Genomic DNA, 27,478 nt, shown 5'->3' with positions numbered 1-27,478 from the left:
TTCTGTTCTTAGTTTGAACAGAAGGATGTTGAAAATGGTTGTGAGAATTCAGTACTAGCAGTTCAAGACAGTAATTATGTTGAAAATGCAGCCAAGCAATTTTATGGCTGCTACAATATACTTCCAAGTAGTCATGTGTAAGTCTTCTGCCATTTTTGATGTTCAGATCGAAACTAGTGTAGCAGCAAGGGGTGGGTGGAATACTGGGAATATTAATTAATTTTAAGGAAGGAATGAGACAGGAAAGGGGGAAAGTATATGGGGGTTGCCAGGAGGAGGGAAAGGGGAAATAATGTGGGCAGGGGGTAAAGGGAAAGTTATATGACTCCCCCCCAATTCCTTGAAAGTTCCCTACTATGCAAGTGGGTGTAGCCCAGTGACTAGCACCACACAAGTGGGCCATAGTATTCCTAAGTAAAGCCTGCCAGGGTGGGAGGGAAAGCTGAAAGACAGAGGGGAAGATAAAGGCAGGTTGGCTGTTGGGTAGGAAGGAGAGAAGTGTTAAGTCAATCACTTAACAGAGTAGTCGGAGAGTGATTCAGCAAAGATTCAGCTTTATTCCACAACTCGAACACAACTCCAACACGGATCAACATCTGATAGCCAGAATAGCTTTTACATTGCAGCTGTCCTGCTTTTAAACTCTCCCGGCTAATGTAGCCACGCCCACTGTACAAATACCAACCAATAAGGTTGTATACATAAAAACCAATCACGGACGTTCCCGCTCAGGGAGCTTGCTGATAGTTATTGGTTAGGTGCTTCCTGGGCTAGCAATGTGATTCGATGTATTTGGATCCTAGCCCAGGATGAAGCTTAACATAGAATTTCAATTAGATGTTTTCATCACACATTATGCATTCAATGGCAGCTTATTGAATACACTAGCAGTAAAGCCCATTGTGAAAGCAATACAACGAGATCTAGAAAGAGGCTCTGGGGCAGTGCTCTGGCTTTGGGCAAACAGTGTCAATTTGCTGTGGTGACCTCAACAGGGTATAATGACAGTGTCCACTGTTTTCTCCAGAGGAACTGATCTCTGCTACCTGAAGAGCAGTTGTAATTGTGAGTGATCTGTAGCCCTCACCTGGAGATTGGCAGCAATTGTTACCCAGGACAAAGTGGCTGGTTTGGAGGGTGTAGTCTATGGCATTCTACCTGTCTGAGGTCCCACCCCTCTGCAAACCCCACCCTCTCCAGGCTCCACCCCTCAAATCCCCAGGAATTTGTCAGCATGTAGTTGGCAACCCCATCTCCTTCCCAGCTAGCCACCAACCTACCATTATCTGCCCCTTTGACTTCAGCTGACTTCTGCCCTCCCTTCTGCAGAGCAGTTGTAATACTGAGTGCTCTCCAGCCCTCACCTGGAGATTGGCAACAATGGTTCCCTATGTGGGACTGACTGGTTTGGAGGGTGGAGTCTATGGCAGTGTACCTGTCTGAGGTCCCACCCCTCCTCAAACCTCACCCTCTTCAGGCTCCATCCCTCAAATCTCCAGGAATTTCCCATCTGGAGTTGGCAACCCTATCAGGACTGGCCCCAATGTGTTTTCTCCCAAAGGCCAAAGTAGGTGACAGGACCAAGCTTAGTTGCCTACCAACAGGCACTGAGGGGAATGTAGGGTTGCCAGCTCTAAGGAGGGAAATACCTGGAGGTTTGGGGGGTGGATTCTGTAGAGGGCCGGGCAACGGAGGCATCGGCCTTCCGTCCCCCACCTCGCCCCCCCAATCTCGGCCCGGGCGACCGCGGCTCCTTGAGGTCCCCATCTCCCCAGGCAGCTTTTAAAACATGATCCTGGGACCTACACACCACCAGACATTCCAACTGCCTTGCGGGGGGGGGAGTATGAGGTGTGGAATGGAGTGAAGTCCAATCAGCTTCCATATGCAAAGGACCTTGAAGGTTCCATATGCAACTGACATTCCAACTGCCTTGCGGGGAGGGGGGTGAGTTTGAGGTGTGGAATGCAGTGAAGTCCAATCAGCTTCCATATGCAAAAGACCTTGAAACACTGGGCGGGACTGCACAAAGCAGCCAGTCAACCCAGCCAGCGTCTTTTGACTGACAGTTCAAGTGTCCATACACTAAAGGAGTGCATTTTAGAACTTTGGCACCCACTACTCAATTATATATAAGGAGAGATTACAAGAAGGAAGCAGGAAAAGGGTAGAGGCTAGGGGGCTTTCAGGGAAGAGAAAGAGGAAATAGTGAGGGAGGGGAAATGAGATGCCCTCCCCCACAAAAAAATCTTTGCAGATTCCATTCTTGTAGCCAAGTTAGCCAGATCTGAGGATACTTAAATCCAGTGACTGGAGCTCTGGACAGGCAAGACAGACCTTTCTACAAACCTGAAAAAGGCTCCAGGATTGTAGAAAATCTGGAAACATAAAAAAATGCATTGAGGGGGTTAAGTAAAAACCCTGAATGATAAAAGGAACACCTTTAGCTAAAAAAGAGAAGCCCTCAGTGGCAGTTACTAGGCAACCACAGCATTTTGCAGCGTGATTCTAAGTAGGTCTTCTCAGAATCCTAGTGAAGTTTATTCAATGGCACTTGCTCCCAGTAAAGTATTCTTAAGATGGCATTGTTAGATCCTATACAGAGTTATGAATGCCTAATATATGTCACATAGGTGCAATGTTCCTAATTAGAGGCATCAAACTCTGCCATCCTAAGAATGTATACTCTGAAGTAAATTTCATTGAATTCAGTGGGACTTATTCCCTCATTAATGTGCTTTGGATTGCACTAATAGATGAACCTACATCTTGATGTACTTAGTATGGACTACAGATGTGTGCTTCAAAAAATTCTGTAGCAATGTCAGATTTAGATTTTGGGTAGGGCACTGTTTTCATTATCTAGATCTTTGGGAAGAGTTGTTACCAGTTTGGGATTTTTTAAAGGATTCTCTTAAAGGGGCTAAATTCAAGACCATTTTTAGTAACCCCACCCCACCCACCCACCCCCTGACAGCAGAAGCAGGGAAGAAAAGAAAGTGCTAAAGCCAGCCCAGGACTTACCATGCTGGCATTGGACCCACAGGAAGCTTCTCCCCTCCACCTTCTGCTGCAGAAGTACAAAGGAAAAGAAGTTACAGACTTACTCTTCTTAAAAATGAAAGCTGAAAATTCAGAGAACCTGATACACATATTGCTATACTGTTATACCAATATAACCCTATTCAATTGCCATTAAAATATATTTTAAAACTCTTTTCTTCTGGTGACAGAGGAGTTACAGGGTCCAGGAGCCCACAAACCCAGCCATTATTTTTCAGCTGAGGGTGTGGGCTCCGCTGCCTCAAAGGCAAGGAGCAGGGGGCAGAGACTATGTTTTATTACCTTTGTAAGCTGCTTTGTGTGTCCCATTGTGGAGAAAAGTGTGGTAAAAATGCTAAAATATATAAATAAGATTGATGTCTGAAATTTATTAATGGCAGACAAAAGTGGTTCAGTTAGGGTTGCCAGGTCCCGCTGGCCACTGGTGGGTAGGGATACCATTCCCCAGTGGGGGCGGGGGATCCCCTGCTTTCATGGGCTCCAACCTGCTGCCAGCCAGCTAGCTGGTGGGAGAAGATTCCCCCCACCCCTGATGCTGTACACAACATGCTGATATCACCCAGAAGTGATGTCAGCACGTCTGTGACATGGGGGGGGGGCAATGTTCTGCTTTTTGGTCAAAACTCTATGGTTTGAGGCTGTTTTACCATAGAGTTTTGCCCAAAAAGCAAAGCATCGCCTCCAACACCACCGATGCACTGATGTCACTTCCGGGTGACGTCAGTATGTTGCACAATGTCCCCCCCCCAGAATATTCCCCAAATCCCCCCACTGGCACACCAAAGGGACCTGGGAACTATACTGGTGGGGGATGGGGGTTAGGGTTGCCAGCTCTAGGTTGGGAAACTCCTGGATATTTGGGAATGGAGCCGGGGGAAGACAGGGATCTCAGAGGGATACAATGCTAATAGAGTCTACCCTCCAAAGCATCCATTTTCTCCAGGGGAACTGATCTCTGTAGTCTGGAGATGAGCTTTAATTCCCCGAGGATCCCCAGATCCCACCTGGAGGCTGGCATCCCTAGATTCAGTCCATCAAGGATTAGTTCAAAACTTTTGATTCAGAAACCTTCAAGATGCAAGGAGGGTCTCAGTGTAACCAAGAGGCTGTTTTATACTGATATCTTACATGCCCCAAAACCTCTGAGGCAGAGAAGGAAAGGCAAAAATGGGTGCGTTCAGACGGGGCATTTATGCCGGTATAGATGCCAGTTGGAATCGGTGTACTTACGGGTGATCACACAGTGAACATCTGCCTTCCGTCCCTAACAGCCTTTAACCATTGTATTCTGCCACTAGGTCCCCAAGTGGTGGTATCCTGAGTACACCGCTTCCAACCGCATTATCCCCATCGGATCACTCTCCACCGGTGTCTAGCCACTTCCGTTCAGAAGCCTGAGGCTTCCGCTTTTCGGCCGCCATCTTTTTTTTAAGTCTCCTCGATGTGTGCTTGGGTGAAGCTTCACCCTGGCATTTGTAAAACAAACAAAAAAAGGGCCTAGTGTAAGGCTTTAGACGAGTCCGGGACCTCACGGAGGCCAGTTTCAGAGTAAAAATTTAAAGGGACATCTTCACTTCAAGGCATGCTTTCTGGATTGGATTGTTCTGCGCCTGCGCAAAGATCTTCATTATAAGGAAGCCTGCCTATGCTGTATAGAAATATTGATTCCTATAAACCCCTGCCTCCACCTAGAATGTATCTTGCTGATATCTTGCTGGTACCCTGCTGTGTTGATTTCCTGTTGAAGCCAAATAGAGAGGTCCAGATGGCCTCTATTGCCATGCCATAAACCACATACCTTCACACCTCCATGCTGGAAGCTAGGCTAGCATGCCAGAAACAGCACGTACGCTATGGGAGTTGGGGCTTGGGGGATCACATAACTGCGAGTGTGGCCTTCAAGACAACTGACCATTCAGATGTTGTTCCCATGACAACCCAAAAGTTGGACACCCCCTGTCTACCGTGATTGGCTGAATGGCCACAGCTGATTATGATTGGATTGGGGTTCTTAATTGTCTGACCCTTGGAGGAGAGCTCAGATTTTCTTGCTCTCTTTATTTGTTTGAATTGCATCTGGGACTGCTGTCCCGAGGGGAACAAAGAACTCCTTGGTGCAGCTGAAGCACATGGCTGCATGCTTACAAAGATGGACTTCTTGCTCCAAACCTCTTGGGGCTACTGGATTATTACAAGTGGGCTATTCTGGACTGATAACTGTTCCTGACTTGGTAAATATGCATCTCTAATGTGTAGTTAAGGCAAAACATTGCCTAGCCTTTGTTATTTTGAATCCTTCTAGTCTGTGCTAAGTCTGTGCTGAATAAACTTTATTCTGGTTTATAAATAGTGTCTGGATTGTGGTAACTAGACTCCAAACCTTTTTCCTGGTGCCTGCTGCTCGCCAAAGGCTGCTACCTGTGTAAGAGTAACTGCACACTCTGGATTGAGTGGCTAATGTGTAAAACCCATATGCCAACTGAGATTCTGGGGATCTCTAATCTCAGGTTGGTGAGGGGTTAAGCTTAGAGATTCCTGGTGGCTATTGTGTTTAAATCCAGAGAGCCTATATCTCTGGGTGATTGATTAATGTATTGTGCCAGTGTAGAATTCTTTCCCCCATCCCTGGACTGGCCTGGGGGGCAGAATCTATATATATGCACATGTGCAAACTGCCAGAAGTGTTTAATCTTTGAGATTGCGCCTACTGACCCAGGCAGAACAAAAAAATTAACCTAACTGAGCAACATACACTTGGAGGGATTGTTATAGCGATAAGGTATGAAACTTCCTCCAGCCAAAAGTATTTAAAAGAGATTGCTTCAGTAATGGGAGAGGGGGGGGGCAATTTTAACTTATTTTTTTTCTCCTGTTCATTTTGGGTGGAATGCCAAATAGTTTTATTTATGAGAATGTGTTCTCAGCGACCTACAATCCTGGAACTAATATAATACACTAACCTTAAACGATATCCTTAAATGAGTTATTATGAAAATGTAACACGACAGGGGGAAATAATGTATAGCCTATACATTTCTTAAGACAAACAGTGGTCCCTGTTGTGTCTGCTTAAATTGCAAGAGAAACACAAGTGACTCATATCACTATATCTGAATTGGCATTCTATACTTAGTAAGGAGGTCATTTAGCTGCTTGACTAGACTGCTCTGACACCATCACTTTCAACTAGGTAGGGCCAATGCATACTTGTGCCAAACCCAAGATCTTGTGCAGAGATCTGCTATGAAGGTGTCAGCCAACCATGGTTCTGGCTGTGTGATGTAATTGTACTTGCACAAATGAATTGGGCTGCAACAAGAACTACTTCTGCACTGCTTGGTGGAATTGGGTCAAACCACAGCAGCAGCAAGACAAATTATTCCCTTGTACCAACTCTGGGGTCTTTCTGCCTCATTCTAACAAAGTAGCTGTAGGAAGCACTGGGCTGTAAGGAATATCTAGTTCCAAATGGTATCTAGTTCGAAATGGTATCTAAATATCAAGTATCATTTTTCTTCTTGTTTCAAAAGATCTGTTTACATCTGGATGTATTTGCGTATTATAAACAACGAATTATATAAATATCAGTTTAAATATAAATCTACTAGTCCTTTCCTCATTTCAGGCTAATAAATACCTTTAATGGATATGAGTGAAGACATCTTGCATTGCTCTGAATGCTGGCTATGAACTTGCAGATGTATAAAGTTCCTACCACTAAAAACAACTAAGACTGCTTTCCATATTATCCTTAGCATTTGCACTTTTAAAAAAAACCTTTCTGGATGTACATATCTTGGCTAGCTGAACAGATTTTGCTACCCACATAACCTCATGCATGTAAAGCATCATCAAGCTGCAGCTGACTTATGGCAACCTCAGCAAGGGGCATTCAAGGCAAGTGAAAAACAGAGGTGGTTTGCCATTGCCTTCCTCTGCAGAATCTTCCTTGGTGGTCTTCCTTCCAAGTACTGACCCTTCTTAGACCCATATAATCTTAAATAAATGTAGTTCACAAACTTTGGATGGCCCATTTAGATATTTGGAATATTTGGGTGCACAAAATTATGCTTTATGCTGACTATCCATCAGAGCAAAACAGTTCTTGTATAAATATGCAAACCAAGAGTGAATCCTCCAACTCAAGGTATTCTACTAATCCAATTATCAGGAAGCCAATTGCTAGTGTGACTCAAGTATGTGATGATGACTGCCTCATTAAATCTAATGGCTCCCTGAGGCAGGAAAGAAATTGGATTAATAGATATGGCCGTCCAATCAAACCTGGTACCATCCAGGTAATGGTGTCAAAAAGGATTAAACATGAGAGTATGGAAGGAAAGTAATTGAAGGGTATTCAAGAAAAATAGCTGAGATTGAAATGTGGCACTCATGCTTCTGTGTAGATGAAATCTCAGTTGCCGGTGACTCTTCTGCTTTGTGAGGAAAAAATGCTTTTCTTCTAGTTAAATTTATTAGTGTTAAAAGTAGAAGTAGTACAACTAGGTTTGCTTTTATTCAATACAATACAATACAAAACCTTTAATGGCATATAAAACAATAAATAGGATTACTTCATCAGGTATCATTACACCTGCCTTCTTAAAGGTATTTTAAAAAACTCTTTATTCTTAGTTCTTAGCTTTTTATATGCTCAGTCTCAGTCTGAAAATGTGTCATTTAATTATAGTACAGTACTAACAACAATCTCACTTTCCTCCTTCATTGCAAAGTGATTTGTCATTGGGATTTGGAGGAGAAAATAAGTTTTTGAAAAATGCAGACTATTCTTACCAAACCAGATACAGTGTTAGCAAGGTTCACCCTCCTCTGTCATATGGTTTTGGGAAAATATCATTTAAAACATCTGATTCCAAAAGTCTGAAGGAAGCACACTAAAAATTTTAGATAAAAGGGAATCTCGTGGCATTTTAAAGTTAAATAGATTAGTTGTGAAGTTTTTGTGGGCTACAGCTTACTTTATCAGGTGCATGAAAACATGCAGAGGGAAAATAGTTATGAACAGTGGAGTTAAATGGCCACAGAGTGCAAGAGGTATGATCTGTGACATTTCTATGCAAAACTGTAAATGACACAAGATAAAGACAGTGACCATTCACAACAGCGGTAACTAGTGATAACATTATCCATTGCATTTTGTTATGTAATTTACTATGTGTCCTATATTGAATAAGAAAACTTATTCACCCACAGAAATTCCTGTGGAAGACATCATCCCAAATGTAGAAGCTGCCATTTGTCTTGTACCTGAAGAAGAAGCTGGAGAGATAAGAGGGGAGATGGCAAGGATTCTACGAAAATCAAAGCTTCCTACCAGCAATAAACAACATCAAGACGACTTCCGGTCTTGGCAGGCTGATGGCGGCCGTTTCCCCAGGGAGCTCCGGGGGGAAGATCAGCGGACCAGCGCATTGAGAGGGGGTACGAATGTCTGCACTCCCCTGGGACTCTTGCGATGAGTCCCTTGCCATGGGGCGCTGAGGGTCACCTCTCTGCAGGCACACTGCCAGCAGATTGAACCTTCCCTTTGCCCCGAAGGTCTCTGCGCTGTGTTCCCGAATGGGAAAAACAGATGCGTTCACACATACACTCAAGATTCCTTTAGTTACAGTAGTTACAGAAAACAAGCAGTAATGAAAATAATAACTTCAGACTAACAATGGGGTAAAACACAGAAAACACAGAAGGGTAGCGATTAATACTTATCTGATCCAGGGAATAAAGTTGGTCTCAACGAAGGAAGCAGGAACAAAAAGATCTAGCCACAGAGATTCTATGCCACACTGATGGACTCAAGCCACTACGTGTGAGCTTCTTGGTTTGCGCGTTCCAAGAAGGCTACATAGAATTGCCTCTTAGCAGAGCTTTTCTAAAAGAGGAGGGGGGGTTCTAGCTAGCTTGGCTGCTAGCTGGCGCAACTTAGTTACTGAAAAGGTGGGGTGGGGGATGGCTAGCTAACTAACTAACCTTGCATTGGGGCTGGCCCTGAGTGCCAACCTCCTGTTCTTGGATCCGTCCCCCTCTCTATCTATTGGTGAATGTGGAGGTGACGTCTACCTGGAGGGAGTGGGGCCATATTCAAATTCTAAGCCTAACTTCAATGGGAGCCATCTGGCCAGGTGTCAGTTGTATTGCAATGGTAACCTTTTGACTTGCAGATGCTGGCCTGGTCCAGAGCTGATAAACAGGATGTTGTCTTTGTGATGCAGAACCAGATACGAGGGGTTACATGTCATCCAGAAGATCTCCAATGGTGGAAAGTTGTTGTTTCAACAGTCCTTTGTGGCTTAGCTGTAATGGAGAATGTCTCCTTTGTCCCAAAGCATGATGGGAAGGTGTGTGTGTATGCGTGTGTCCATTAGCATACTCATAGCAGACCCTGCACATTGCAGCTTCCAAATGCAAGCAGGCCAGAGCTAGCAGATTGCAAAGCACACAGCATTTCCCAAATCCCATATACACAAAAATGCATAGACATTGCAAACATTCAAGCATCATCATAGCACAAATAAAATACATTTAAAAGCACACATGCTAACACTACAGATAAGATTAGAATTTCAACAGCCAATCCATATGCAAAAGAACCTCCTCAGGAAAGCTCCTCCATTAGTATGTCACAGCCTGGGGAACTCCTACAACATAATGACTTAGCAGCACCCCACCTTCCTGAGTAGACATAAATTACCTGCCTACCATTTTTCTTCTCGACACAGAGAGTACTCCATCTTTCTGTGTTATACCTCTGATGATGCCAGTCACAGTTGCTGGCAAAACGTCAGGTCCTGCAATGCCAAGACCACGGCCATACAGCCTGGAAAATCTACAACAACTAATGAACTCTGGCTGTGAAAGCCTTCAACAACATAACTCTGCCCGTGTGGAGATCCAGTGCCAGAAGATCTGTGCCATTACCTGTTATTCTGTCCACTCTACCAATCCCCTAGGAAGAAATTTCTAGACCCAATCTTGGCCTCCTTAGGTACTAGAACAGAAACTGGAAAAAAATCTAGTTCTACTAGCAGATGTAGAGGCCAAGATTTCGTATAAGGTGGCCCTCTTTACCCTCGCTGCAGAGAAAATTCGGAAGAAAATAGTAGCAGTACCATAGTTTGATTACCAACGGAAGTCTGGATGGGAGAGATAGAATTATTATAATGTTTTATTGTGTCCTAACTTAGTTTTTAATTCTTCTGGTTTTAGAAGTTTATATAGATGTTATTGTTATATTGTTCTGTCATTGTAACGGCCTATGGCTAAAGGCAATAAACTGAAACCTGAAGCATATTAATTAATCACATGATAAGTCAGGGAGGAAATCAAATGTATTAAGTAAGATTTACATTTACTAAAGTAGGAGAATTCCAGATGGGAAGTTCACCTACTAGGAACATGTGACGGAAATATTACCCCAATTTCTGTAGCTATTGATCCGTTCCTGAGCCCATTTAAAGGTGCTGGTTTTGTCTTTTTAAGCCCCACATGGCTTGGGCCCACGGTGCCTGAAGAAGAAGAAGAAGAAGAAGAGATTGGATTTATACCCCGCCCTTCACTTGGAGTCTCAGAGCGGCTTACAAACTCCTTTCCCTTCCCCTCCCCACAACAGACACCCTGTGAGGTGGGTGGGGCTGAGAGAACTCTGACACAAACTGCTCTTTTTCAAGGACAGCTGTGCCAGCGCTTGTGACTGACCCAAGGTCACATCAGCAGGTGCAAGTGGAGGAGTGGGGAATCAAACCCGGTTCTCCCAGATTAGAGTCCGCGCACTTAACCACCACACCAAACTGGCACTTATCTTCTCTTATACTTTCCTTCCCAGGAATTAAGATCACAGAGAAAGGCCTTCCTAATTGTCCCATTAACCAAAGAAGCTTGTCTGGTGGATCTCTTTGGTGGCAGCCCCACAATTATGGAATAACTTCCCCAGGGAGTTGTGCCTAGCCCCCTCACTTTCAATCTTTTGGAGGTAGCTAAAATTGGTTTTTTAGGACTGCAATTGATTAGTGTGTTTTTTCCTATTGACAGTTGAAAAATGAGATTTTAATTCATACTTTTCTAAAATGTATTTTATGTGTTTTGTTCTGTTTATATTGTAAACTGATTTGAGTTCCAGAACATAGAAAGATGGCTAATAAATATTTTAAACTATTAAAAAATAAAAATAAGTAAAATCTTTTAAACATTTAAGTTTGATATATTTTATTTATTTATTTATTTATTAATCATTTAAAATATTTGTTAGCCACCTTTCTATGTTCTAAAATTATTTGGGTTGCCCCATAAAATCAAACCCTCTGGGGATTTAGGTTTTGCTGCCACTACCCATACACAATAAACAATATGCAAAAGTGCACCAAGTTTCAATCTTGTATAAATATGGCAAGAACAGTCACCTGTAGAGATAGGCGTGAACCGGAAAAATACAGTTTGTGTTGGTTAGTGGTTTTTAGCCGAACCACAAACTGAACCAAGAACCAAATTGAGCTGGGAGGTTCATTTGCAAACCAAACCAGTTCATGGCTTGTGGCCCTGCAAATCCCATTGAATGAGACAGTAGTCCCTTTAAACGAGGTTTGCTTCTTCTTTTTTTAAATCCTCGAAGGGATATTTTTATCTTTGCAATGAACTACAAAACTACAAAGAAAATATTGGGGAGGGAACTACATCTAGGGATAAAGAATAGATAACACCCCAAGAGGAGGAGATCTTATTCCTGTTAGTGTAAGTGTTAATACTATAAGTGTTAGTATCACAATATACTTGTAGAGTTCTTGTTTATCTCAGCTTCAATGTTTATATGTTAATTTGTTAGTTGTTATGAGAGAACTTTCTGATCATCTTCTTTTGCTTCGCTTCAAAAGGCTATTTTCCAAGTCCTTCAGCCTTTATTTCGGCTTTCTGTCTCTAAAGTCATATACAACTCTGGCAGCACCTGCTCCCGTTTCTGGAGCAGAGTCCTCTTCCATTCCAGAGGTGGCAAAGTCACTAGATTTTGTTTCCTCCTCCTTGGACTCTTCCTCTGTTCCCAACTGGCGCTGCAAAAATTCTTTAGCTTTGAAAGTGGAGTCTATCTTCTCTCTTTTATCGTTGATCTTAAAGATGACACCCTCTGGAATCGCCCACCTATACGAAATTACATTGGTTTGAAGAAAAGAAATTAAATCCTTGTAATTTTTCCTCTTTTGTCGAATTTCAAATGGAATATCTTTTAGGGTTTTGATGATTATATTTCCCATTTTCAGTGGAGTTGCTGATGTCGCTTTTAAGATAGCATCTCTGGTCTGTTTTCCTGAGAATCTGACCACAATTTCTCCAGGCAGGCTGTTTTTTTAATATAATTAGAGTATGTCCTATAGGCCATCTCCATTTCTTTTACCAGCTCATCTGCTGTTAGGCCTATTGCTGGAGCGATGTTCTCGCTAAGCAATCCCCTCAGGTCCTCCTTCTCTGCTTCAGGAACTCCCTGGAACCTGAGAATCATGTTAACTTTTTTCAACTGTAGTTGTAGTAAACGACTTTCTTGAAAGTTTTGCTTTGTTTCAACTTCTCCCATTCTTTTCTTCAATTTCTTACTTGTGATGTCTATCTCTTTAATTTTCTCAGTTGCCTGCTACACTTTCTTCTCCGTTTCTTTCAGCTGGAGCTGCTGAGATGCAAAGTTCTTATTCATCATGGTCAATTGCTGGTTAATACCATCGAGTTGTTCCATCACCGGCTTAAGCATGTCCGCTAGCATTTTAATGACATCTGCTCCCTCTTCCAGTTTTGGGCTCTGGCTGCCCAGCGGTTTCATTTTCAGCTTTCTTTGCTGGGCCGCCATTTTCTCCAATTTGTTTACAGTTTCTAACACTTCTCCCTGGCTCAAAAAATTATCCCACGATGACTGGTAATCAAGTAAGTCTCTCAAAAAACACTCGTTGTGTTTCCTCCCCTCCCCCTTCGTATCGTTTATAAGTTCATGCACATAAGAGGTGTCCCTCTTTGTGATCCGTTTTTACCGGGGGGGGGGGGATCCACTTTTGCAATAATCTGGTTTATTCTGAACTCACGTTCATTGTCGGTCAGTTTCTCTGACCTGCTCACTTTAAATGCCATTCCGTTCAATCTCAGGTGCTTGTCCCAGTCAAACCAGCTTGTGCCAGGAGGCCAAACAGCATCTGGACCATCAGGGCAGAGGGGAGCCTCAATTCTCTGGCATTATGCCATTGAAGAGGCTACCCCTCTAAAGCCCTCTGGCTTGGAGCCTATCGCAAAGGTTCCATGGAGTGTCACTTGAGGTGGCACCCCTCCAAGCCGCTGGTGTGCAGATTGTTCTCTCGCGGTTTGGGGAGAACGTCCATCATTGCTGCTCCATAAACCGGAAACCTAAATGAGGTTTGCTGAAAGCCCAGCTGAGCGGCTGTTTGTAGCTGTTTCAGGACATCAACTAACAGTGCAATCCTGACAAAAATACTCCAGATTTCAAAAGATTTAGACTGGAATAAGAATATATAATTATATTGTCAGACATTAACTCAGACATTGGACAATCTATTGCACAAGTTACTTTTGTATTAGTTGTCTTCATTGGAGGGATTTTGTCTCTTGATATGGAAGCAGGAACAAAAATACCATTGATATTGGGGAAAATCCTAGAACATTGCTCAATGTGGTGATGACACTTCCAAGCCTTCAACAATACTCCCTCTTTGCATACTATGCCTCCAAACTTGACAACCCTAAAGGTTTTAGGATTAATCAGTCATGGCTAGACCAAATGAAGGCAGTGGCTGAGCAGCTACAGGCCTTCTTAGATGATGCATCCATTCTGGATCCCTTCCAGTCTGACTTCTGCCCTGGTCATGGGGTGGAGACTGCATTGGTCACCTTCACAAATGATCTCTGGAGTCACCCTGATCAAGATGTGTCAGTGCTGCTGTTACCTTCTGACAGCAGCTTTGATCTGTTGACCCACTGCCTTGCTGACATTGGGATACAGGGGACTGCCTTACAGTAGCTTTCCTCCTTTCTCCATGGTCAGGGACAGAGGGTGGTGGTAGGGCAGAACATGTCCCTGTGTTACCCACTTGAATGTGTAGTGTGGGCAAGTATTCATCTGGTGTTGCCCCAACTGCGCTGGCTGCCGATCCAGTTTGAGGTTATCGTCTTGACTTTTAAAGCCCTATGCGGCCTGGGACCATCATACCTATGGAACCGCCTCTCCCCATATGAGACCCAGAGAGCTTTATAATATTTCAATGCTTTATAAAGTTTCTTGTATAACATCTAGGTATAAATTATATTAAAGAAGACACCTTATCTGAAAGAAGTGATTAATAAAAGATACATAGGTAGACATTGAAACTTTTTTTAAAAAAAGTTATTATATACATAGCAATTTTTGCACCTGCAAGTATGAAGTTCAAGAGATAGTACTGAAATGCACACTAGAACAACAATCTGATTTTGCAAAATATTGACCTTGAGCTAATGGCAGTAATCTAGAATGATGACCACAGACATCTGTGCACAGTAATGAGTCTAATCAACCAGATCAGACTGTGATGAAAAAGATCAATGTCTTAGTGGCCCCCACAGAAAAAATGAGAGCTAAATTAGTGTGAGTATGTCACCAAGGAGAGGATGAAAACACAAGATGAACTGATGCTATCAAGGGGCATTGCCCAGTAGACTACATAAAAATGTCAGGAGAGGAGAAGCAATCAGTATTTCCAAATATGGTTGTAATGTCCTGCACTTGAAACAGAGCCAGGTGCCCTTCAGATTCAGCCACAAGTGTGTGGAACCATGTGATCCCTTGTAGCTGGAGAATGTGTGCGAATAGCACAAACAACTGGATGTGGCAGGTAGGGCTGTGCAATGCAATCTGAAAGGCTGGGCAGTCAGGGTTACCTTAGAATGTCACAGAGAATTCCATGGCACCAACTGTTGAACATGCACAATGATGTGTGATGTCAGATTTGGACTTCGACATCTACTGGAATGTTGCAAGGGATCTGGAGATGCAGCTCTTAAATTACACTAGTTAACTGATGTCCATGCAATTGCTTCCTTGGAAAACCACTTCATGTTCTGGTGCTGGCAGATTGTGTGGGTCTTGTGCTTCAATAAGCATCTCGCATAGAAATCATATGAGACAGATAATGATTTGTGGTAGTGCTATTTACAAGCAGTCCCAACCTAATGTGATTGCAGCACTACAATCTACATAGTATACAGAATTATCTGGTAAGTTGAGGGGGCAGAATTTTGGATAACAGCAAGTAGAAATAATATTTTTAAGAGTTCTTCACAGAAAAAAATGTCCCTGATGAAGTAAGCTAGCAAAGCAACACTAACCTACCAGAAGGCAACACACATACAAACAAACAAAAATATAGAATGAGCTTTCCTATACCAGTTGTGTTAGTTCAGAAAATACAAACAAAAGCAATTGTGTTAGTTTCCCACATGTAGGAAGTGTACAGGCATTCAAAAATGCCTGTGGAGCAACCCAAGAGCCCCTTCATTTCACTCTACAGTTTCATTCTGCATAACTCAAGCCATGTTTACAAATATAGCAAAACGAAATGTCAGAATCATGAACTGGTAGTATGGGCTTCATGCTGCGGGGGCAGGGAATGCAATTTTTAATTTTAAACAAATCATAGTTTAATATTCTTTACCTAGGACTGTACATTGCCACCTCAGTCTGCTGCACCAAACCCTGGAGAACAGTTCAGGATATGATAGATAAGTCCATATCACACCAGTCTGTTCCTCCAGCTACTGCTCTACTTTTTCCTTTTTGCTGTTCCTTCATCTTTAATTTCATTGCCATTTCTCAACCTCTAGTACTGCAAGTCTTTTTCCTTTTCTAAATAGCAGCACAGTAGCAGTCATTTTAACAAGCAGTATGACATTGCCAAGATTCAACATTTATAGTGCTGAGCTTATAGGTCAAAAATAGTGAAAGTCAAGGTCCAGGAGCAGTGAGAGTCAGATGAAAACAGAAACGCTATGTAGGGAGATTTGGAATTACAGCTGATCTCCAGTATACAGAGATCGTTTCCTGAAGAAAAAGGAGGAGGAGGAGGAGGAGGAGGAGGATTTATACCCTGCCCTTCAATTGGAGTCTCAGAGCGGCTTACAATTTCCTTCACTTCCTGTCCCCACAACAGACACCCTCTGAGGTAGGTGGGGCTGAGAGAGCTCTGAAAGAACTGCTCTTGAGAGAACAGCGGTCATATAACTTTGACTGGCCCAAGGTCATCCAGCAGCTGCATGTGGAGGAGTGCGGAATCAAACCCGGTTCTCCAGATTAGAGTTTGCCACTCTTAATCACTACACCAAAGTGGCTTTCTGAAGAAAATGGCTGCTTCAGAGGGTGGACTGTATGGCATTCTATCCAGCTGAGGTCCCTCCCATTCCCGGGTTCCACCCCCAAATCTCCAGGGATTTCGCAGCCAGAGTTGGTAAGCCTATCTATCCAAAGCCCACAGGAAATCTTGGACGATGGAGACAAGCAGTTGAAATGGATGGATTTCAAATCACTACTGCTTTACAGGAACTGCATACCGCTAATATTTTTCAAACCAGAAAGTTTCCTAGTCTAAAAACAAGTTCTCATTCTTTATACTAAATCTGTCATTTCAGAAATGTAAAGGTCTGTTTGAAAAAAATCTGAGGTGGGGCATCAGGTTTCACACAAAACCCACTTGCCTTACTCTGGAGAGGACCATTTCAAGGCAGATGAGGGAGAAGTCAGAAGTGAATAGTCTCACCAAGGTTAAAAGATACCTACTCTTAGCAACTAAATTTCAAAACAAAAAATTAAGAAAATATGTTATGGTTATTTCTATTTCACCAAAGTTATGTAATGCCAACCAAAGCCCAAACAAAATGCCCTAAAGCAGTGTGTAAGTGTCTTCAAAACTCTTAATCAGGCTGAGTATTAAAAATAAAATAAAATAAAGCAGGTAGTTAGGTTTCATGCTATCGATACAAGGCTTTCACAGTGTGTGAGTGTTTCAGTTCTTTAAGACCTTTCATCAGTCTAAATGTTTGTATTTTTCTGTGGACCAATGTGGATATGTACTATCTCACGTGTTCACATTAAGAGAAGAAGAAGAGGAAGAGATTGGATTTATAACCTGCTCTTCACTACCCAAAGGTGTCTCAGAGCGGTTTACAAACTCCTTTCCCTTCCCCTCCCCACAACAGACACTCTGTGAGGTAGGTGGGGCTGAGAGAGCTCTGACAGAAACTGCTCTTTTTCAAGAACAGATATTATCAGAACTACGGCTTGCCCAAGGTCATCCAGCCAGGTGCAAGTGGAGGAGTGGGGAATCAAACCCAGTTCTCCCAGATTAGAGTCCGTGCACTTAACCACTACACCAAACTGGCGTGGTGGTTAAGTGGTTAAGTGGTTAACTTTTCTTTTTTTAAGCAAAGGGATTTGCACTTTTGACATGTACAGTGAATACATATGCTCATTATCAGTGAGCTGGCAAAAATATTTGTGCTTCTGAAAAATAATATGCATGTGCTCTGAAACATTAGAAGCCAATTAACCTCCACCTTTATTAATAGTACCATTGTTCATGAAATATGCATTGAGCTAAAATTTTGCTCAGAATAATGCTCATGTTATTCTGTTCTTTGACACAACTTCTATTAAGTTTCCTCATGTATTTGAAACTTAATATCCAGATTTTGATAATGAGTGCATAGCCCATCTCATTTTTACCTCTGAAGATCCTTACATGTGCTCTGGCTGTAAAATGCTCAAGCCAGTAATAATTGAGGGCAAGGGTGAGAATTCAAAGTTATACAGTGAATAAAATATTTAACAGGGCACTTTTGCTTTTACACAGTAGAAGGAATTTCAAGATGAGTAAGATCTTATGGTAGATCTATTTTTAATGTTCAGGTCTAATGTGCATTCTGCTATCGAGTCATCTTTAATTAACTAACGTTTCTGTGCATCTTTAAATAATGTAACATATCGAATTTGACAATAAAATATTCTTTGTCATCATTTGAGTCTTTTTCTCTGTACATTTAGACATGTGTGTGGTTGGATCCATTTTCTGAATCCACAAAGTTTTGTCCCGATAATCTAGAATTGCAGTGCTACTAGATGGTTAACTAAAAGAAATCACAGTTCTGGTTAATATTTGTTCTGGGTGAAAACAGCCAAAGAATTTACAAAAATACATTTTAAAAAATTGGAGCTGTTGACCTGAACACCTGTTTCACATTTCTTTTTTCAAGACTGCTAATTTGCTGTGCTTGGCAGCACTTGGAACAGATGCAGCGAGGCAGAAGTGAGGAGAATCTGTTTGCTCTGATTGTTGGCCAGAGGGCAATGTGGCTCTATGTAGGCATGGCTGAGGGCACCTCAGCAGTACTGCAGCAGCTACTCCTGACAGATCAAATTGTGGCAAATAAAAAAAGTCTGTGTGTTGGGGGGGGGGTGTCAGATTATCAGCCATTCAACCATTTCCAAGCCACTCTAATTTTTCTATATTATTTTTCAGATTTAGCATGGAAATATATGAAGGTACTGTTATGCATAAATGGAATATGTAAAAGGAATACATCTTCTGAGCATATTTTTCCTAGCCATTCTTTGAAGGTTTCCATTATAATCTCTTTCATTTACACTTTGTTCAAAGTGCTCATAAACTGTAGTACATGAAGACATACACTGGATCAAAGAATCCAGTGCTTTGCTGCAAGGCAGAATAGCTTCAAAGCAATCCTGGTACTTTTTGGTCCAGTCTGCCCTTAAAGTATCTGAACAAAAAAATCCCACACACTTTGTAGGTAATTTATCCCATTGTTGTTGTTGTTCAATCGCACAGTCGAGTCCGACTCTTCGTGATCCCATGGACCAGATCCCGCCAGGCCCTCCTGTCTTCCGCTGTCCTCTGAAGTTTGCTCAATTTCATGTTCGTTGCATCGATGACACTGTCTAACCATCTCATCCTTTGCCGTCCCCGTCTTTGACCTTCAATCTTTCCCAGCATCAGGGTCTTCTCCAGTGAGTGCTCCCTTCTCATTTAGTGGCCAAAATATTTGAACTTCAGTCTCATTATCTGGCCTCCCAGGAAACAGTCAGGGTTGATTTCTTTTAGGATTGACTGATTTGATCTTCTTGCAGTCCAAGGGTGCTATTTGAGGTAAAAAATATATTAGCTTCCAAGTTAAAATTATTGCTCATTTTCCCATCCAAACGGAATATGATGAATTGACATCACTGTGTTAGCAGCAGCTTTAGCAGCATGTTTCAGTCCTCTTTTGCCTAGGCTCAACTTGATCAGTTCTTCTCTGCATATGATTTTTCTAGATCCCCTGTCATCCATATAAACTCAGTTCTCCATGCTTTCTAACATAAAATGGCTGAACGCAGTATTCCAAGTGGAGCTCCATCAGTATTGAGGAAAGTTTCATTCATTATTGTTATCTGTGGATCCTTTAGGATGGAGAACACTCCCATACTCACCATGTAAAAGGGGGGGGCAGGCAAGACATAGCACATACTTTAAAAAGCAATATGTAAAAAAAAGGTTTTTGGCTACCATCCCTTCAGAGGACTCTCATGCATTCATAAAAAGCCATTTTTATTGCTAGATTCACAGTCCTTATAGCTGCCACATGCACATTTTTATATCATTGCATATTATGTGTATGCCTATTGAAATTAGGGGTGCTCAAACACCTACCAGTTCAGCTCAAGTCCTGTTTCCCAGACATGAACAGGGGGCTGATTTTTCAATGGACTGTTTGGCTGCTTGTTGAACCATTTGTAACTGTTCAGCAGGTGGCTTCACCGTATTCCTTCCTATCAGTGTAGTTCAATACATTTATTTTTTGCACACACTCATTCTTGCACAGCCTGGCTGAGTTCTAACCCTCCCCTTCCCCCTGGTTATTTTCCTGCTACTCCGGTCAGCAGAAAATAGAGAGTTAAACTACAAATCATCTGTCAGTCATAAATAAACTGTGTGTTCCCTTCAGTGTTCATCAAATTAGTCAACAGTGATATTAATGGCTGTGAATCTGTTTAAATCGATAGCATTTTCACAAAAGCACAGTTTTGAAAATACCCAGTGTATATCTGTTCAGCATTTCAGCAGGCATACTAGTTATTTGATATGAACTGAACAGACCATCATGAGCTCACATCTGATTGCCACATTCAAACACAGTAAATTCAACTGTTGAATATATTCACAGTGAAATCTGTAGCACACCTAGTTGGAATGAGCAGATCAGCACTGAGTTCTTGGGATGTATTCTGAGCTCAGTAGAGAACAGAGTCCATTAGTCTTGCATCAAATGGTAATGAAAGTCTGCCAGTTCTGACTGCTGAACTTTGGGGATAATGTTGTTTTATATTTTGCTGAACTGTGGAAAGGGGGAAAAAATGAACTTGTGTGCCACATCACTGCTTCAGTGGGTCCCCAGACAGGATTCAGTAATGTGCTTCTTTGGTTTACCTCCAGCAAAAGTGACAGCTGAGTGTCACTGTCAAGTATCAATAACTTTCCTGGTCAATTCCTTTCTGCATTTACTAAACCGCCCTTCCCTAGAAGCAGGGCTCGGGGTGGCTTACAACAAGATAATGTACAAATCTCACTTTAAAACTAAGTTAAAATAACCCAATAATTACCATTGTGTTTGTGTATGACAGCAACTGAAAACAGGGAAGGATAAAATCTTTATACATTGATGGTGGCAAGTGCCATCAAGTCACAGCTGACTTATGGCTACCTCGTAGGTTTTTCAAGGCAAGAGAGGTTCAGAGGTAGTTTTCATTGCCTGTCTCAGCATCATGACCCTGGTGTTTCTTGGAGGCCACCCTTCCAAATACTAGCCAGGGCCAACCCTGCTTAGTTTCCAAGATCTGATGTGATCAGGCTAACCTGGAGTATCCAAGTCAGGGCCTTTATACCGTCACATCGAGAAAAATGTGGAAAATTTTACTATTATACTTCCTAGACTACACGCGTGCAAAAGGGCCGTACAGTATGCTAGTTAAGTAAGTTACCTTGAATATGCCCCTTAAAAAGCCAGTTTGGCGGCTTCTCCTTCAATGGTCTTTGTTTTCTTAAAATCTCTAGTGAATGCATGCTTAGCAAGACTAAGCTATCTTGCCACGGGTCAAGAATCGTCCTTAATAGGAATGAAACAAAATTAAGTCAAATGAGGAAGCTTTTATGACTGCCACTGGTGCTAGTGCAGGAGACTGATATATTCCATTAATCAGTAAAATTAATTCAATCTACTACCCCTTGTGAACACCAATTCACTTTGAGAGCTAGAACACAAATCGAAAGAATGAAGAATACTTGTGGTAATTCTTTGTGACTTCCAGACACCTATACAACAATGCTATCTGTGGAAATTCAGCAATACCATAGACTACTGTTCAGTTGATTTTGCCCCTCCTCCTCCTCTTTTATTAAACCAAGAATGTATTTAATATTTGTTCATGTATAATCTCTTTGGAGCCATAGCCATGCCTTGAGCTGTTGAAGGCAGAAGAGACAGAAATCTTTGTTCCAGTAAATCCAAGTAAATGTTCCTGCTAAATTAGAAAGTAGCTGTAATACAGAAAAATGCTAGAAATGTTCAAAAACCGCCCAAGTGGCAGATAAACCATTCCGGTAGCAATAACGTAAATCTAAACTAGTTGATGGCCAAAGTCCAGTTGGCAGAATAATGGATGGAATGTAGTGAGAAGCTAAGTAGAACTGCTGGATAAAGTAATTAGAGGTGACAAGAGCATGAATTGACCTAAAACCACCTGGTTTTTGTCTGTTCATATAGTCAAATGCTGTGCTTTTCCATTTTCTTTTGGTTCTCAAGAAAAAACTCACAGATAACAAGTCACAGATAACCTTAAAGGTTATGCACAAGGGTAATTCTTCTTTATCTACTGAAGCCCCTTAGAAGCAATCCTTCCTGTTCCAAACCAGTTTACATAAAATATATGATAAAATAACAAAAGATAATAGAAATAATGAGTATTCAAAGATGATGAAAAGCTGAAGAGTTATAAAACACTGGATATCTTCCATGCTTGACTGTGGAAGATTAAATGCCATATTTTCTTTAGATCATGTATAGGGTTATGGTTCAGGGTCCCATTTATGGTTGGGTAAAATCTTTGGATACCATAATAGCTAGACATTTTTTCATAAAGGCCCTGTCTTATTGAACTTTCTAGACAAACATGCCTTAGCCAGATTTTTCTTTTGAGAAAGGTCTTCAAGGAAGTTATCTGATCCCATTAACTTTGTGACATGATTTAATTGCTGATCAGAAAACATCTTCATTCTGAAATGTAGGTAATTCAAATATATTGTGGTAAAACAGCAAGATAAAGACACAATTCATCTTGTGTTTCTGTTAATCCTTTGGATAATATGCTATATGATTCTGGTGAAGTCAACCTTGCAGAGCTGCCAATTTTAAGAATTGTCTATCTGGAACCAGACCTGATTTTGGAAGAAGAGTTTGGTATCTGCCTTAAGCCACTCATTGTAAAGGATGAAGAAGAAGAAGAAGAAGAAGAAGAAGAAGAAGAAGAAGAAGAAGAAGAGAAGAGATTGGATTTATACCCCGCCCTTCACTTGGAGTCTCAGAGCGGTTTCCAAACTCCTTTCCCTTCCCCTCCTCACAACAGACACCCTGTGAGATGGGGGTGGGGCTGAGAGAACTCTGACACAAACTGCTCTTTTTCAAGGACAGCTGTGCCAGAGCTTGTGACTGACCCAAGGTCAGATAGATATGAAGAGGCAGATAGATATGCCAGCCAAGAACCCTAAATGGTGGGGAAGAAAACTCTTCCCCTACTAGTAAAGAAACATGTGGTGGATATTCTCACAAACTCTACCTAGTTTTGCAACTTTTATGCAAATGTTTGTGTGTGTTAAGACTGGTCAAAGGGAAAAACAGGAAAAAAATTCAAATTGTGACCTAATGTACATATGCATTTGTATATTAGATTTTTTTTTTGGATTTGTAATTGATCAATCTGTTATGGATTCTGTACAGGGAGTGACATTTTTTTTGTGCTATAGCTCACTAGGGATTGGCATGAGCTAAACCATGAAGCAAAAATTGTCATGAATTGTAATTCACGGACAGAAGTTTGTGACAGGTTCACTGTCACAAAGTTCCACATACTTTTAGAGTGGTTTGTGTGGTTCATGGTGGTTTGTGGATGGAGCAGAAAGTGGGGGGTTAAGGGAATTCAGGTCCCTTTAAACCCCTGCTTCCTATTCCCTGCATAAGCCGCAGAAACAGCTGAGTGGTGGGGAGATGCTCCCTGTCATTCAGCTGTTTTTGGCTGTCTTCTGCAGTCGCTTTAAAGTTTAAAAAACTGCAGAAGACAGTGCGAAAAACAGGTGTGCAATGGGGAGGTGTTCCCTGCTCTGCAGCTCTTTCGGGCTGTCTTCTGCAGTCCCTTTAAACTTTAAAAGGACTGCAGAAGACAGCTCAAAAGAGCTGCGGGGAGGGAAGCACTTCCCCGCCACACAGATGTTTTTGTGCTGTCTTCTGCAGCCCATTTAAACTTTAAAGGAACTGCGGTCCTGGCCAACTACCACCCGGTATCAAATTTGGGTAAGATAGTTGAGAGAGCAGTGGCTGAACAACTCCAAGTTTACCTGGAGGATGCTTCCATCCTTGATCCGTTCCAGTCCAGCTTCTCCCCTGGCCATGGGACAGAGACGGCTCTGGTCACCCTTACAGATGATCTCCATAGGCAGGTGGATCAGGGCGGGGCGGCGCTGCTGTTTTTATTAGATCTAACGGCAGCATCCAACATGGTTGACTATGATTTGTTGACCCAACGCCTTGCCAATATAGGAGTTCGGAGGACTGCCTTACAATGGTTCTTCTTTCTCCATGGTCGGGGACAGAGAGTGGCACTTGGTGAGAGGGTCTCCTCGTGATACCCACTTGAATGTGTAGTGCTGCAAGGGGTGATCCTCTCGCCAATGCTATTTAACATCCACATGCGCCCCCTCGCCCAATTAGCCAGGAGTTATGGGCTGGGTTGCCATCAATATGTGGATGACACCCAGCTCTACCCGTTAATGGATGCCCATTCGTCTTCTGCCCCTGACACTCTGGCTGAGGTTCTGGAGGCTGTGGCTGGATGGTTGTGGCAGAGCCGGCTGAAGCTTAATCCATTGAAGACAGAGGTCCTGTACCTGGTCGGGGGGTGTAGATGTGGGTAGCAGACTCCTCACACTGGAAGGGATGGCTTTGATGCCAGCCCAGAAAGTGAGGAGTTTGGGAGTAATACTGGATGCCTCTCTCTCTATGGAGGCCCAGGTTACTGCAGTTGCCAGATCTGCATTTTTCCATCTTAGGCAGATAAGGCTGCTGAGACCATATATCTCCCCCCAGGACTTAGTTACAGTGATCCATGAAATGGTCACTTCCAGGCTTGATTACTGCAACTCGCTCTATGTAGGCATACCCTTGAGGCTGACCCAGAGATTACAGCTGGTGCAAAATGCAGCAGCGTGCCTGCTGACATCGACACCTGTGCGGGCTTACATCTGACAGGTACTCCGCCAACTGTATTGGTTGCCAGTTGACTTCTGGATTCGCTTCAAGGTGCTGGTGATTACCTTCAAAGCCTTATACTGCCTGGGACCCACATATCTGAGGGACCGCCTTTTCCCATATATGCCCCAAAGAGCTTTATGCTCCATGGATAAATATCTCCTGGTTGTCCCTGGCCCAAAGGACGTCCATCTTGCCTCGACCAGGGCCAGGACTTTTTCTGCCCTGGCCCCTGCCTGGTGGAACATGCTCCCAGTCAAGATTAGGGCCCTGCAGGATCTTCTTCAATTCCACAGGGCCGGTAGATGGAGCTGTTCCGCCAGGCCTTTGGCTGAGGCAGTGGACATCTCTATATGGCCTCTCTGAGGTGGTTGTCACCTATCCACCTATCCATCTGTTAACCCAAATATGCTAAAGAACCGTACAACCAGTGACTGTCAGAAGTGTGATTGGGTTTTAATGTTTATTATTGTTTACATTACTAACTTGTTTAATTTTAATCGTATTTATTGTACTGTTTTTATGATGTTACCTGCCCTGAGCCCACTTGTGGGATGGGCGAACTATAAATACAAGTAATAAATAAATAAATGAGACAACCTGAAACAGCTGAATGCTGGGAATGCCTTCCCACCACGCAGCTGTTTTTGTGGAGAAAGGGCTGGATGAGTTCTACCATCTCACTAAAGTCTGATTACAGTCCTTTTCAGACATTACATCCATGAGTACTAGCAGCCTTGCAACCATACACACTACCTCTGATGCTTCTCTTAAGTTGTAGTCTGAAAAGGGGCAATGCATGTGTTTTGCATACACATCCATCTTTGGTACATGCAAAATAAATGCTTGTCCAGTTTGGTGATTCTTAATGCAAGTAAAGCAGAGAGATTGTGGATCACTTTTTACCACTTTTGTCTCCAGCGTGGGGCAGTATTTTAAATGTTTGATGTTAGTAACAGGTTTGGAAATGTTTCCCATTTGTTGATAACGTAATATCCCTGGTAGGTATATCCAAGATGGCGGCCATGACACCCAGTGCTCCTCAGGTGGCATCAGCGTTGGCACCTCCTTCCTCACCAGCTATCGCTGCCCCTGCTCAGGCCGTGACTCTAGCCCCGCCAGTGGCGGCTGCTGTTGCTTCTGCAGCTCCGCCTCCCGCTGCTGCCCCTGCTCAGGCCCCGGCTGCCGCACCACCACTGCCCCCATGCTCTCGGCTTCCATCATCGACAGTTTCAAGCGGTGCAACGAAGGTGCAGCCTGAGTCATCAGCACGCTGCTCGGCACAGTTGACAAACACTTGGTGGAAGTCACCAACTGCTTCTCAGTTCCTCACAATGAGTCAGAAGATGAGGTGGCAGTTGACATGGAGTTTGCCAAGAATATGCATGAGCTGCATAAGAAGGTTTCCCCAAGTGAGATTATTCTTGGATGGTATGCCACAGGACATGACATCACAGAACACTCTGTTTTGATCCATGAATACTACAGCCGAGAAGCACACAATCCAATTCACCTAACTGTGGACAGCAGTCTACAAAATGGGTGCATGAGCATTAAGGCCTACGTCAGTAATGCAATGGGGATCCCTGGTAAGACGATGGGAGTTATGTTCACGCCCCTCACCGTGAAGTACGCCTACTATGAGACAGAACAGACGGAAAAGATAGGAGTTGATCTCATCATGAAGACGAACCGAGTGATTAGCTTGTCGACTGACCTGCAGCAGGTGGGGGAAGCTTCTGCTCAGATTCAGGATACCGTGAGCACTGTGCTGCAGTATGCTGCAGTACGCAGAAGATGTGCTGTCTGGTAAAGTGGCTGCTGACAACACCATTGGCCATTTTCTGATGGATCTCATCAGGGGTCATTTTGTAGAAAATGTGGTGCAGGGGCTCATTAGCATAACTCATTAGCATAACTTATTTGCATATGCCACACCCCCTGACATCACCAGAAGTGTGTCAGAAGGCGAAGTCCAATGGGGCTTATTTGTAACAGCATCTTTTCCTTTCTCCTAAGCCTCCCCCCCCCTTCTTCTTCCCTTCCTATACTATAGGGAGTCTGGGCTTGGAAATGCATTTTAGGAAGAATGAAAAACACACAATTTGAAATTGCGTGCATAAGATACATCCCCATTATGCCTGCCAAAGAGGTCATTTATTCAGCATATTTTTGTCACCCCTTTTCTCTCAGGAGCTTGGGATGGTGTTCATCAGTCTGTCCTTGCAACAACCCTGTGAGGTAACTCAACCCTGTGAGTTAAGCTCAGAAAGAATGACTGGTCTAAGCCTGGTCACCCAGCAAACTTCCATGCCAGAGTGGGGATTTGCACTTGGCTCTCCCAAGACCGTAGCGCATCACCCTAACAACCATGCCATGCCAGTTCTACATAAAGTCTTTTGCTTTGCACATTCTTGCATTGATCGGGAATTATAAAATATAATATTGAGCTTCTGGGTACTTCTCACAGTCTACATACAAGTGCACAACAAATACTATTTGAGATGGCTCTTTAACTGTAGATGCAATGGTGAAGGAGGAAAAAACAGGGGAAATGCAACATTCACCTTAAAGGTGTTTGTCCTGATTCATGAGATAACGGGCTGTCGATGAAGACAATGAGGACATATTTATGCTATGGCTGGGATGAGCATGCTCTCCCTCCCTTCTGCCCAGCTGGTATCGATTGGATGCATATTCTCATTAAATGGCTGATCCAGCTACAGTCACTTGACAGCAATAGTTGCTTTGCTCCCCCAGTGGCAAAGTAGCTCTAGCTATGGCTCCTGATAAGCTCTTTTTCCCCCGCTTAAAATATCTG

General features: G+C 42.8%; 1 pseudogene; it reads left to right on the top strand.

Annotated features, from left to right (window-relative positions):
* The window catches only part of LOC107122481, a 39,731-nt pseudogene that overhangs the window by 10,232 nt on the left and 2,021 nt on the right, over positions 1–27,478 (top strand).

Source organism: Gekko japonicus, unplaced genomic scaffold (genome assembly GCF_001447785.1).
Source record: "Gekko japonicus isolate JY-2015 unplaced genomic scaffold, Gekko_japonicus_V1.1 scaffold909, whole genome shotgun sequence".
Classification (NCBI taxonomy): Eukaryota; Metazoa; Chordata; class Lepidosauria; order Squamata; family Gekkonidae; genus Gekko; species Gekko japonicus.
This window is presented reverse-complemented; position numbering and strand designations above follow the sequence as displayed.